Source organism: Corvus kubaryi, unplaced genomic scaffold (assembly GCF_017639235.1).
Source record: "Corvus kubaryi isolate FWS band 111438036 unplaced genomic scaffold, C.kubaryi_AGA036_p1.0 split1-65, whole genome shotgun sequence".
Taxonomy (NCBI): domain Eukaryota; kingdom Metazoa; phylum Chordata; class Aves; order Passeriformes; family Corvidae; genus Corvus; species Corvus kubaryi.
In genome coordinates, this window is record NW_024582080.1 from 2,045,023 (window position 1) to 2,058,991 (window position 13,969).

General features: G+C 44.3%; 1 protein-coding gene across 1 annotated transcript in view; it reads left to right on the forward strand.

The window, feature by feature from the left end:
- Nucleotides 1-173: 173 nt before the first annotated feature.
- Nucleotides 174-13,969, forward strand: part of SERPINE3 (serpin family E member 3) — a 40,503-nt gene continuing 26,707 nt past the window's right edge. Inside the window, exons 1-2 of the transcript XR_006013815.1 lie at nucleotides 174-8,028; nucleotides 12,313-13,850. The gene's annotated coding sequence lies outside the window, so the exon portion shown is untranslated. The remainder of the gene's footprint in view (nucleotides 8,029-12,312; nucleotides 13,851-13,969) is intronic.

Below are 13,969 nucleotides of genomic sequence, written 5' to 3' on the forward strand. Positions count from 1 at the left end.
TTGAATGAACCCCCCTCCCCAAGGAGCCTTCCCCTGCATGGTTCTATCTTGGTTTACAGAATGTATTCTGGAGAGGACCTTGGAGTCTGGGGCACACTGATCCCTACCTACAGAGCTTCTGCAATGTTTAGTCTCTCAGCTTGACAAACAAGTCCAAGAATGTAGGCAAAAAGCACTAGGAATACAGAAGTTGTAAAAAAGGTATAACAGGGATATAAAAGAAAAGGCAAAAAATCTTCATGGCATCACTGGCTGGGCCTGAGCCCTTGGTTGTCCTGCACATGCCACATGGTGACACTCAGGATGATCTGCTCCATGACTTTCCCCAGTACCGAGGTCAGGCTGAGAGGCCTTGTAGTTCCCTGGATTGTCCTTCCAACCCTTCTTGTAGATGGGCATTACATTTGCTAATTTACAGTCAACCAGGACTTCTCCGGTAAACGAGAACTGCTGGAAAAGAGTTGAAACCAGTTTGGCAAGATCTTTTGCCAGCTCCCTCAATACTCTCAGGTGCATCACATCAGGGCACATAGGCTGTGTCTAATTGGGACCAAAGGTCATTAACCCTTTCCTCATGGATTATAGTGATTTCACTCAGCTCCCCATCTCTAGCTTCCAGCTGTCATTGCTGGGTATCCTGGGGGCAACTGGTTTTGGTGTTAAAAACTGAGGCAAAAAAGGCATTAAGTACCTCAGCCTTTTCCTCACCCCTTGACACTGTGCTGCCCTCTGCATCCAGCAGAGAATGGAGACTCTTTAGCCCTCTTTTTGCTGCCAATGTATTTATAGAAACTTCTTTGGAAGAAGTTTTACTCCTTCCCCAGGGAAGAGGAAGTTCCTCTGTATCTTTTACTTTGACAGACCAGGATGCAGAAAGTGCCAAAAGGGAAACCTTAGAGAACATTTTCAGCCCCCCCACCCAGAAAACCCATCCCTTCCAGCTAGAGGGAGCCATCTGGACTGTTGTCTGAACCACTTGTTCAGACAGTGATAACTCAAGTAAACCATGTTTGCTGTTTCTAACTCAGGCAATACAGCTTACCTTTTTGGAATACAAACCAAGAAAGATAACCCAGCATTTTTATGTATCGCTACACCATAAGATTCAAATAAAAGACAGCTCCCTGTTTTTTGAAGGGTTGTTATTTTTCTGTTAGAAATAATTAATGCAGAAATTTATTCTTCATATTTCCAGTGCAAACATACTTCTTTCTGGGTAAAACATATTTCTTCTTGAATACCTCTATCCAAAGGGAAAACAAGTCAAATGTTACTGGCTTTCAGCAGGTGTTTTTAAAATATGCATTCTTGGTAACCTGTTTTGCTCTAATTCATTTGGTGTTAAAAAAAAAGTAAGTGAAAAGCTGCTAATATGACAGCTAAGTACCTTCACCAGGAGTCATATAAACAGATTTTATAATGCATGTTCTAAAATTTTTGGCTGACAAGTGTCACTGATTACAACTCTGGTCAAGCCACTGGGGAAATGACCATGTTAAAAGGTGTATGTATAATGCTGGATGTAAGCTATATACAGGTGTAGATGCTGAAGACCTACCATGATGGCATTGTGGTGTATGGAATAAAAACTCATTTTTGGAGAAAAATATTTGCTGTATTACCAGGTAATTTTAATCAAAAGAACTGCTGCTTTGGAGGGGAAAAAAAAAAGGTGAAAAAGCACACACATACTGTAAATAATAGTTACAAAAAGTGGAACAGCTCCCCTGGCCCATTTAGGTAAGTGCATGGTTTTTACAAACTATTCTGGAAGAAAGTCCAGGGGAAAATGAGTACAGGTTTATAGGGGAGGAGCCTTCAGCCCAAGTCCAGAAGAGGCCAGAGGGATAGTCAAGGCTTTTTCCTTTTGCTGTTGTTTTCTCCACACAGGAAAAAAGGCATCAAACTGAAGTCCAAGTCTCCTCTCTGTGAGATGCTGTCATAGTATTTATCAGGGGTAGACTTCGTCTTTTGTGCTAAACACAATGAATAAATTGGAAAATCTATTCAAGGTAAAGAGCGCAGAAGATTCTCAGCCTTTTCCTGCCCTCTAAAACTGTTTAGGCTTACTGCAGTTTTGGGTAAACTGTTCTCTTTCTGGGACCAAAAATAGCACTAATGAAGGATTTGTCATGGTGGGCATGTGTTTACCTGCTCTATGCTCCTTCAGATCCCATGCAGTCTTTCCTCTGACTGTCATGACCTTTAGATCAAATCCCCCCCGGAACACGTGAACCTGATTTATCTAAAGTTGTCTTCCCATGTTACTGTTTATACCCTGCCAAAGTATATATAAAGCACTGTGAAGTCAGACTACCCCTTTTTCCATCTGTTTTTTGCATTTCATCACACAACAGTGATGCCTAGGACAGTCAGCATCCACAGGTTTAAATTTATGCTTCCTTATTTTCTGTCCATAATCACGGTATTTTCACAATATTTTAGTGATACAGATAACATTTGATCTGAACATGAAATAAAAAACTCGTTTGAGCTGATGTAGCTGTCTCATCCTGGCATCATGCCAACAGTGAAACTCCTGACAAAAGCTGATTGGGGTTTTTAATGAAGAGGAGGCTCTGAACCATCTTTCCACCTAAGGCATGCTTCTAGAAGGAGTCCATCACATCTGGGGGCTGTCACCTGATGCTGCAGGAAGCACTGGTAATGGAGATCCACAGGGAGGCACAGGACAGCTCAAGCGTCAGTCATGAGGTTCAGGTGTGTTATTAACCAGCAGCTCCACAAACAGCTCCAGATTTTGCCACATTAATCCTAATGGGAAGAGAACCAAATGAGTGTCCACAGACTCTGAATTTGTACTGTCCCCACTGATTCTGTCTCCCAAGTATTTCTGTTCTGTTTACTGATACGTAACTAGAGATTGAAGTTTTGATTGTTTACATTGATGGTGCTTGTAACCAAATCTTGTAAAATACTGAGTATCCTACTGTCAGGAAAAACAGAGGTGATGGTGTACAGAAAACTTCTTGTCTGTAAAAAGAAAGCCAGATTATGAAGTGTGTTTCACTAAGGTAGGCTTCATTAATTCTCTTCCCATTATTTAAGAAGGGGCTTATCTTTTCAGAGAGTTGAATATGCACAAGTTCCATGGCATTTACTTATTGTTTTGGTTAAATTATGAACAATGTATTTTGAGAACTGCAGGTTTTTCCTGAACTCTCTCTCCTTCTCACCCCAGAATGCGCTGCTCCCATGAAATAAAATAGAGATGAAAAGTCAGTTGTACTTAACCCTCTGCGTATTCATTTATGAAGTATTGCAGACTTACAGAGTACTTTAACTAGGCTTCCAAAATGACTGCAGTTCCACAAACTCTACAGCTTTTTCCAGTGTGTGTTGGTGGGATAATTGCAAAATAATCACAGCAAAAATATTTTTATGTTGGGCTCAGTTTTGCCTCTGCAGGCTGGGTCTTTAGATTCTCACTGTGGTGTTGTAAATAATTTTCTCTAGTAAAGCGGAATGAGAAAATATGCGACACATATTGGTAATCTTGCATGCGTAAATCCCATCTTGGTTTGTTTGATGTACATTGGTTTTCATAATCATCCTCTCCTCTTATTTTCATCAGTGGGTGGTGGTACCTATTATGCATTTCTTTATGCCCCCATGGGACACGTCTGCATGTCAGCATTACATTGTATATGCAAAGCTGTGTAGGTTTGGCTTTGTTTGATTTTTATGGTTTTATGCTTTAACACTGTGGGGTTAATATATATATTTTATGGCACTTTTAGAGCTGTAGAAACATCAGGAGTTGGAAGAGGCCTCTGGAGGTTGTTTAGTCCAAAGCATCTGCTGAAAGCAGGCACAAAGCTGCTCAAGCTTCAAGCTTTGGAGTTAAATCAAGTTGTTCAGGACCTTGTCTGGTCAGATTTGAAAGTATCTAAAGGTAGCAATTTCACAGTGTCTCTGGGCAATGTTTGTCAGTGCTTACCCACTGTAATGGTGAAGAATTGCTTCCTAATCTGCAGTCAGAATTTCCCGTGTCCAAAACTGTGATCTTTCCCTCTTGTTTCACTGAGCACCTCTGAGAAATCCCAGCTCTGTCTTCTCTGTAATCCCACTTTAGGTGCTGGAACACTGCAGTTGCTCCTACAGCCAGGGCCTTCCACATCATACACTCTCATTCCCTGATCATCTGATCCCTCTCAGGCTTGTCAATATCGCTCTTGTACTGACAATCCCAAAACTGCACAGATTTGTGGATGTGGATGACGAGTGCTCAGTAGGCAGGAAAAACAATTTCTGTCAACCTGACGGCAGCTCCCTTGTTTATACCACTTGGCCTTATCACTGCAAGGATGCTATATCATGTTCAGCTTGCTGTTCTTGGGACCCCAAGGTCTCTTTCTTCAGAGCTGCTCCCTAGCCAGGAGGTGCATTCCCCTGTGCCGTCATACCAGGTTAGTCTGTGCCACGTGCAAGACTCACATTTGCTTGTATTGAACTTGGTGGGATTCTCCCTGGCACCTTTCTCCAGCCAGTGGAGGTCTCTGAGTGGCAGCCCTGGCCTTCAGTGTATCAGTCATGGCCATCACATTGGCCAGTTTCTGTTGCACTGTCAGTGGTAGCCCATCCAGCCCCATGGACTTGGTGTGTCCAGCTTTCTGCATCCCTGACTCAGTCTTCTAGTGTGATTAGTAATTTTCCCCTCAAAACTTTGCTGCTGCATACAGACACATGGCAGGCCTAACATCTTGTGAGTGACTGTCTTGTGACTGAAGACAGAGGGTTTTCCAATTGGCAGATTTTTCCAGTTGTGGAAGACAGGAGTTTTTCTAGTCTGTCCTGAATAACTCCCGAGTTGTTTAAAGAAGGTTCTATCTGTCTTCCCTTCTTGATTGATTGGGTTGTAGGAGATGCCCACAACAATATCCCTTTTGTTAGCTTCTCCTGACCCATGAGCTCTTGAGTTTCTCACCCTCTGTTCCCTCACAAACATGCATGAATTCGTGCCACTCAGTTGCTTAGAGCACAAACTTCATCACCATGTTCCACCCTTCACTAAAGAGCCTGTATCCAGCCATGACAGCTCTGGACCCAACTGCCCCATCAGATCTCTAAATCATCTGGGTTTACATCCTGAGAGTGCTGAGGTCTTCCAAGAGTGATTTTCAGGTTCAACAGCCTGAGCTTTGGCACTGGCCATCCCATCTGCCCACCAGAATGGAGCTACCCAGGTGTTGGGAAGACAGTCCCACCTCACAAAGGGCTTAGGAAGCAGTTTCAAACTGTGCATGTGTTAACTACTGCAGAAATCAGAATATTGTTTGTCCTATCAAGCTGAGAAGTCTTAATCCAGTTACTCATTCTTCATAGGAAAACCATTCCATGCTTTTGTTCGTTCTTGTTACCTTTCTTTTGTGTGCTTTTTGAGCTAGAGGGTCCATAAATATGCATAGTTTTAGAGATTTAGATGCACTGTATGAATGTACAGAACAGCCTGAAGGTGTTTTACATTTTATTCTCTGTTTCTCTCCTAGTAATGGAAGTTGCTGCTTTGGCTGAAGCCGAGCACTGAGCTACCCTTTTCATAGATATCTACATAGCCCTAAGGTCCAATTCCTAAGCAGAAAAGCTCAGCTGAGACCCTACTATCATGTATGTAAAATTAGATATTTTTCATATGTAATTAATTTTAAAATTAGCCACATTGAATTTTATCTGCCTTTTTATTGCCCAGTTGCTGTCTATTGGGAGACTTTTCTTCAGCTTCCCCAGTTATTCATCATTTTTACTATCTTGGATGCTTAATAACCTCAACAAACTCCCATCTCACGAAGCCCCCCTTTTTCCAGATTTAAGTCATGCTGAGCAATGTAAGCTTGAGTACAAATCCCTGCATGACTCCACTGCCAACCTCCTTCCAGTGTCAGAACTGGCTATTTATTTCTACCTTCTGTTTACCACCTTTTAATCAGCCCTTTATTCACATAACCTTACCTCTTAAACCATTACAGTAGGGTTTCCTGTAAAGGCTTTGATGAAGGGCTTTGGAAAACTGTTCTTAGCTGTACACTTCTTTGTTGATGCCTTCTGAAGCCCCAAACAGGTTTATGAGGTGTGATTTCCTTTTATAAAACCATGTTGAGTCTCCCCAAAAAAATCCTCAAACTTACCTCTGTTTGGATAATGACTTGTCTCTCATCTGAGCCCAAGTGTCATTTGAGTACAGAGCAATCCTCCCTGTGGCATTCTTTCCCAGCTTCCAGGATTCAGCATAGTGCAAATTGCTAAATTTACACAGAGTCCAGACGGCCTGAGCCAAAAACTGCTCAGATCACTGTGTGACCAACTGCTACATTGTGCTACCAATGGATTTATCCTCCCTCAATTTGTCAGATTTCTTGTTGAATCTCTCTTTATTCCTCGGGTTTCCACAGCAGCTCAGGGCAATAAGCAGCACTGAATTCATTCCCTGCATGAGAAGATAGACGCATTTATTTGCAGCCTTCACCCAGATAGTTTCACTGAGCACTTTCTGTTCCAGAAGTCAATGCAGACTTCTGGGCAATGTTGCCTCAGTAGCTGGGAAGGATTGTGTCCTCCTGAGCTCAGGAACCAACGGGTTGTGAGATAACTGGGGAGGAATACAAGTGCTTGTTTTGGAAAGTCTTGCAGCCTTCCAAGGCATAAATCCTGTGGCAGAATGTATCTTCAGTGGTAAATGGAAGTAGGACAGGGAGCAGGTTCAGACACTGGATTGTTTGATTGCTTGTTGTCTCTGTTTTGGACCACTTCAAGCAGCTTTCACCAAGACACTTTCTGGTGGTGCCCTTCACCCCTAGGACTGTTACCATTACGGAAGAGGCTACATCAAGCTTCGGCCCCTCTGTCTCCGACACTCTCCCACCAGACTTTGCATCTTCCTGTCCTCCCATGTTTCCTTGGATGTCCCACAGCATGAAACCCAGCCTCTCAGGGTCATGCTGTAAAAAACACCTCTCAGTTGGGCTGCAGTGCAGTCCTCACTTGAGTTCAGATAACAACCCCCGGGCACCTCGGGCTGGTTGTGTTCAAGACCCGTACAGACCCTGCAGCAGCGCAGGAGGGAAGCCAGGCCAGCTGCTCTGTGGTGTGTCTAGTGACCTGTGGGGCATCTCTGAAGGGTGTGGGTACAACCCAAACAGTGTTGGGCTGGCCTTGGAGATCGAGAACAGTATTCAAACTGCTGCTCATTTTTTAGCAATTTACAGATAGGCAGTGTTGCTTCAACTTGGCTGCAGAAAGGGAGTCTTAGAGGGCTTCACAGCTGTGCAGGTGCATCCTGCCCCTGCTGTGGCTCAGCCTCCTGCGTTAAAGCATGGCTGACGTCTGAATCAGTTGTCCCTTTTAATCACTTTCCTCCTGAATATATGGGGCATAAAATGGAAAATAGCTTGGTAGGCGGAGGCCATTAATCCAATCTGCCTGTCATAAGTGAAAACTGCCGACTTAATGGCACATACTGAAATGGCGATGGAAAATGGATTTAGCCAAAGCTGACCGGTCAGTAGGAGAACTACCCCGTTCCCAGCTGCGTGACTGCGGAGTGCCTGTGCCGTGTGAGGGGATCACAGCGATGCAGCGTGCTGGCTTTGTGTGCCACGTCGGGAAGCCACCAGCCTGCACAAGTTGCTAGTGCCATCTCGTGGTCCCCGCGCACACGAATGGCAGCGCACGGAGCTGCCAGCCCAGGCGGTGACACCCACGGGGCACGGGGGGGACCCTCAGGCTCTGGCTCAGTGCCCTGCTGCCCTCGCAGCCTCCGTGCCCTGTATTTCAGCCTAAGCTGCTGGCAGCGTCCGTGCTGCTCTCCCGCCCCCCTGCTCTGCTTCTCCTCCCTCCCTTCCACCGCGAAGCTGTGGAACAGGATAACCCAGTGGCTCCGTGACTCGAAGGGCTCTGCCGTGTCCTTTCCCTGCGCCGGAGCCAAGGGCGAGGAAGCAGCCGCAGCCCACGGGGCTGCTCTTGGGATGGAGCCGAGCATCCGCTGAGAACGAGCCCCCCGAGCACGGCACGGTAAGCCGGCTGCCTGTCACGAATTCCTCTGTTTACTTTGATGAAAATTTTAGCCCTCCTGGTACGAAGATAATCTGCTAAGTATGACCCAACTCCTGCCAAGACAATGCTTCTTGTGAGGTTAGCAGTGCTACTGGAGAGCTCCTGCTCCTTAGGTGTAATGTACCTGGGGACAGGGCTGCCCATTGCTCTTTAAGAATGCAACACATAAGACCAATTTTATAATTCTTCCTGCTTCTATGAATTAACAGCCATTTTTTGCAGCTCACGTGTACTGTTGCATAGACATATTTTTATTTAAGCTGGGCTGTGATTAGGAGTAAGGGGTTTTTTTTCACATAGCTTACCATGATATGGTTGTGTCCCACTTTTTCCTACTTTTGGAGGGGTTTTTTTTGTCACAAGAAAGCAAAGCTTCAGCTAATTCCTCTGTGCCTCTGCTTATGGAATTTGGCTAGATGCCAGTGTTCCCCTATTGTTCCATGTAAAGCCACAGAAATGCAGCCTCTGCTCTTCAAGTTTCTCTCCCTGACACTTTGCTGCCTTGCTTTCTTTCAAGAGCTGATGGCCCTGTGGTTTTCCCACAGGATGGGTGAGGATGCTCTTTGCCATCCTGCCACTTGTGTAAAGACTCTGCAGAAGTTTTGAAGAAAGGACTTTCGGGGCTGTCTGAGGCAGCAACAGAAACAACCACTGCCAGGTCTGCCACTGCCACCTACCTGGGTAGGAGAGCTGGCCGTGAGGTCAGGGTAGTGCTGGGACAAGCCAGAGGGCAGGAGAGGAGCAGAAAGATGGGAACCATCTGTGACCCTCCTCCTGTTTTCTAGCCCCAGATGGTGTACCAGCTTCAGGCATGTGGGGCTGTGCAATAGCCCGCTCTTGAGGAATTAGGATGAGATAGGGAATGTGGAGGGAAGCCATCAGCCCTGGGGGATAAGATCCTGAAGCTGTCAGGTTGCCAGCAGGGCCCAAGTGCAGTGTTTTCCAGGTTTCCAGGATAATCTTTGCTCTGAGCTGATGGGCTGGTTTGCTTTTCCAACCGCTTTCATTGCAGATGAGTTCTTTTGGATTCATGCTGCCTGTCCCCACAGATGCTCGCTCCTTCCTTCCTTCCTTCCTTCCTTCCCTTTATCTTCCCCTTTCTTTTATTTCTCTTCCCCTTCAGCTCATCCCACTCCATCACAAAACTCCAGGCCCATAAAAATCCCACTCAGTACGACACTATCTCCTTGTTTGACATGAGGCTGCAGATGCTCCCACTCTGCCAGCCCCACCAGCTTCCTATACAGGCCTCGTCTCACTGCTTTGGACAGGTCTCAAGCCTGAGACTGCACTTGCAGCTCCATGTCCAGAAATGAAGCAGGACAGGACCCAGGGCTCTTCTCTTTTCCTGCCCTCTCCTCTCTTTAGCATCTCCTTACTAAATCCATTGGATTTGGTACTTACCTTGTCTCTAGCAGACTGTAGGGGACAAAACTCTGCTTTCAGCATCACTCAGTGACACCACAGGGATGCAACTACTGGTGTGCTCTGTTCTCTGCAATGGAGGCTTGTTGTCTCTTAGACATACCAGGTCACCAGGACATTTTCTGATGATGCCATTTTTGGTAGATGGCCCAAAGAAAAACTGGCTTCTCTCTGGAATGACAGCTAGCTTGCAGCCTGACATGAATGAAGAGCATAGCAAGATGGAACAGATTTTTGCTCCAAGCCTTCTCCACTGATGTGTTAACTTTGGCAGCATCATTTGGAGAAAAAGTGAATTAATCTTATTGGAGTTGTGTACAAAAGAGAATGGGGGAAGGAACGGAGGAAAAAAACCCAGGACGTGTGAATCTATGTTGATTATTTTGAAGCCATAAACAAGTGGCATCAGAAAAGATTTTGACAACCATATGGACTTTCAGAAGTGTGAAATCTTCTGAAAATGATGTGCAATCATGTGAGGACTGGCATAAAAAAAAAGAAAAGAGGACAAGATATGGATGGATGAGAAGTACAGACAGGGGACTGCAATCTGTGATACAGGAATTAAGATTCTGGGTACATGAAAAAAATTTACCTAGAAAAAATTAATATAAATTATATCAAATTAAATTAAATTACTTAAGAGAATTCTCCCAAAGGTAATAGGAGTAACACTCAATCCTATTTCTTATTGCTGGTTTTCAGAACTAGGCTCTGGGGAACAGCAGTCTCAGGGATTGAACAACAGCTTTCCACTGAAATAGTCATTGTTTTTCTGGGAAGCTTCACTGGAGATGCCACATGCAATCTGGATTTTACACAGGACAAAAACCACAGGTAGTGCAGGTCCTGCTGAAGGGCATCAGCTGCTCTGGCTGAGGTTGGGAATTGCTGTGGTAGTGCAAAGTGTCTCCCCTGATGTTCACCAAGGGGACACTTTTATCCCAGAGCTTGGGAAGTGCTGCCTGAGAGGCGAGTAGGATGACAAGAAAGCAAATTGGCAAATTTTGTAGCTTTGGTGTAGCACATCTCCACACAAGCTATACATGCATGTGGCAGGGACATCCCTGTGGCCCACATGGAAGTGCATGATGTGACACACACCAGAGGAGTTAGTGCTGCCCTGCTGTCTCGGGGAACCAGGGCTATTGGTAGGGGCAACTCATCAGATCTGGGCAAGGGCCACCATGCTGCCTGAGGTCTTAACCCGCTACGAGGAGAGAAACTTGAGAGGTCTGGGCTCTCTCTGGGGACTAAGTTTAAATGCCAGCAGTCTGAGCCTTTTTACAGCCTGGATGTTTGATGCCTTTCCCCTTTAAGTTATCACAGTGCACAAAACACAAATTGCAGCAAAATACTTTTCAGGTTTGATCTATAAATGGCTCTGATTTGCTTCTGATTTCAGCTTCCTCTGTGGCAGTATTCAAGGTCCAGATACTGGTTTGTATTGCTTGTCACATCATGAGAGAATGGGAAAAGCAGATGAAAGGTGAAAAACTGAAAATGGAAAACTAACCAGCTATGCCATCTTAAAGAAGCAGGAGCTAAAGGAGGCTGAATTCTCAGAGGAGAAATGATCTACCATGGGAAAACACAGATCAGGGCAAGAGTCGACTTTCATGTATCCATGGGGACATATGATGGGATCAAGTAGATGATGCCTATGAAATGCATCTGTTTGCATAGTTTGGGCATTGAAAAATTACAGTGTCTGTGCACTATATATACTGCACACTCTCCCATAGCCTGATATTTTGAGTCCTCTTTCCATTCTGCAATATTTCCATTAGACTTCAAAATCTTTAAGAAGTCAGTATGCACCCAAAAAAGTTCACACACATCTTAAATCTTTTCATGTATGTCTTCTAAGTGTATCCTTCCTTTTCTTCCCTTTGCCTTTCACCAAGCAATCCTTTGTTGTTTGGTGACATTAGCATGGTCACCAGTAAATTTAGTGTCTCAGGGTCTCTTTCCACCACTGAAGGTGATACTTAAAGTTAGCCCTAAGAGGTTCCAGCAAGAAAGTGTCACTGATGAGAATGTGATGAACTGTACAGAGAAACATTTTTTTGCTATTTGAAAACTCCTGAGAATACTTTAAGATGCCATGATCTGTATTTTCAGACTGTGCAGTGACAGGCCTAAAGAAAAGCATATCAAGACCCCCCCTTATTTCTTTATTTAATGAGGTATGGGGTTTAGCTGAGGAATTTAAATGATTGACTGAGAAGTATTTGAAATTCTTGAGGGTCATAAAGATCAAGGCAAATGGATCAATCCAAAATAATTAATTTTGACACTGTGACAACTGCTAGGGGTTTCTTTTTTCCCTCAATCTATGAATATTTTTTCTCTTCTTGAAATGCTGAAGAGTATTATTTTCCAAGGAACTGCAACATTAAATGTCCCCATATTTGACAAGAGCACTTAAAGAAAGCTGTAGCTGTCCTATTTCTAAAAGAAAGGAAACATTGAAAAAGAAAAACTTCATAATTCAGGATTCATTCATTCATTATCTGGTCCCTTGACACTTTTTCCTAATTAATAGAGTTGTTATGAGACCAAGCAGCAACAAATAGACATTAAGCATGGGAAAATAAAAGCATTGAGAAATAAATGTTTTACATTTAATTACAACAGTCATGCAGAGATCATATGTGCTGTGCCACATCTCAGGCAGAATCAGTGCGTTGTCATGCCCTTGAAGAAGCGACCTTCACCAGAGCATTTAGCTTTTTAACACTTTTTCTTTTCTGTTACTAGTAATGTGTCTGATGAAACAAGATAGTTTAACAGTTTAATTTTGTTTTATTCCAGAAAACAGATTTACTGTTTCCAAACACACAGCCTCAGGGACTGGGAATACAACAGTGCTGAGGGGTCCCAGCTTTGGAAGGCATCTCAGGACAAACATGCACAGAGAACAGCTCCAGATGAAAGATCAGCAGCCATCCTGTAGTAAATGGCACATGCCTTCTGTGTGGCTTCACACAAGACCCTCAACCATGTGGTGTCCCAGTCTTCCCAAGGAAAAATTGAGAATAACCTTGTGTCACCAAGCATAGCTCTAATATAGTCCCACTTACTACAGAGAAATGTAAACAAAACTATGTTATTTTATTAGATGCCTATTCCAGCATACTTCTGATTAAAGGAGGAGAAGGCAGTGCTTTTTTCTGTAGGAACTGGCTCTGCATTACAGCCCTGAAAGCTCATCTTGGAGTCAGCTCTCTTTTCCTGCCAGTCTCCAGCTGCGTCAGAAAGAGCTAATGGCTGGATATCAGGCAACCTGCACACTGATACAAGAGAGGGCAGCTTCCCAAAATTACTGCCTCTCTGGGGATTATTTCAACTCTCTTGATCTCCAAGAACTGCAATGGCTCAGAGAGGAGTGCTTCAGAGTTGAGGGGAAAAAGAGAAGAATGAACTTGGAAAGCAAACAAACTACACTGGAAACCAGCACTTGCTCATGTGAGTACATGCTTGCCTACTCCCATGGCCTGAGCTGGCTTTCAGCTCCACTCTTTGGAGCAGTCTGAACAAAGGTAAACCCCAAACAGTGAATCCCAATGTGCTCAGAGGACTCCAGGTGCCCTGGTCACCACTTTATCTAAAGAAATTCTATGTAGTTACTTTGTGAATTTGTCTTGTGTTAGTTACTTCAAGATCAGCAAGTTAACTTCAGGATCCCATTTTTGGGACATTCTTCTCCCCTGATTTTTGTTCTGCTGTTTCCTCCTTTTTTCCATCTGTATGGATATTTGTAACAATACAGAATAAAAAATTCACTTTTAAAGTTGTTTCCTGAACCATCGGGGTGATCCTGTCAGCCTGCCTTGATCTGATGCTTAAGGCCCGGGTGACCATCACAAATCATTTGTGACATTTCAAAAGCCATGGTCTCGTAGAGCTGAGGGTCTGTGAAGAGCCTGCAGACAGCAAGTCCTGTTTTGTCCTTCCAGAAAAAATTTATTTTAGTGTCTTGGATCCGTGTTCAAGTGCTGGACTGGCCATGCCACTGTTAGAGAGATCGAGAGCCAGAGCTGTTAGCCCCCAGCACTAACACTGGGTAGGAATTCTTTTGGCTCTGCAGCAAGGTTTCCCTGCCACCTCATGTCCCCAGTTTTCTCTGTTGCCTTAGGAGAGTATGGATCAACCCTGGCAGAGTGGAGCATCATCACCTCCCAACACCAGCAACTCAGAGGGTGCAACTGTTCCCATGGGACCGAAATCCCACTTTTTAATGGCAGGCACTTCTAATATGCCCCTTCTAGGAGTCCCTTGTCTGGGGACTCCCCTCAAGGTTAATCTTCAAGGCTGAGCAGAAGAGATTTTGCCCACAGTTGTTGGTATGGGTGAGTAACATCAATCTCTGCTTAATGATTGTTTTGCTAGCTTTAATATTGCTGTTTCAATATTGCTTCCATAAATAGTGCACTACACTAGTAGTTATAACTATCTGTACTGTGTAGAA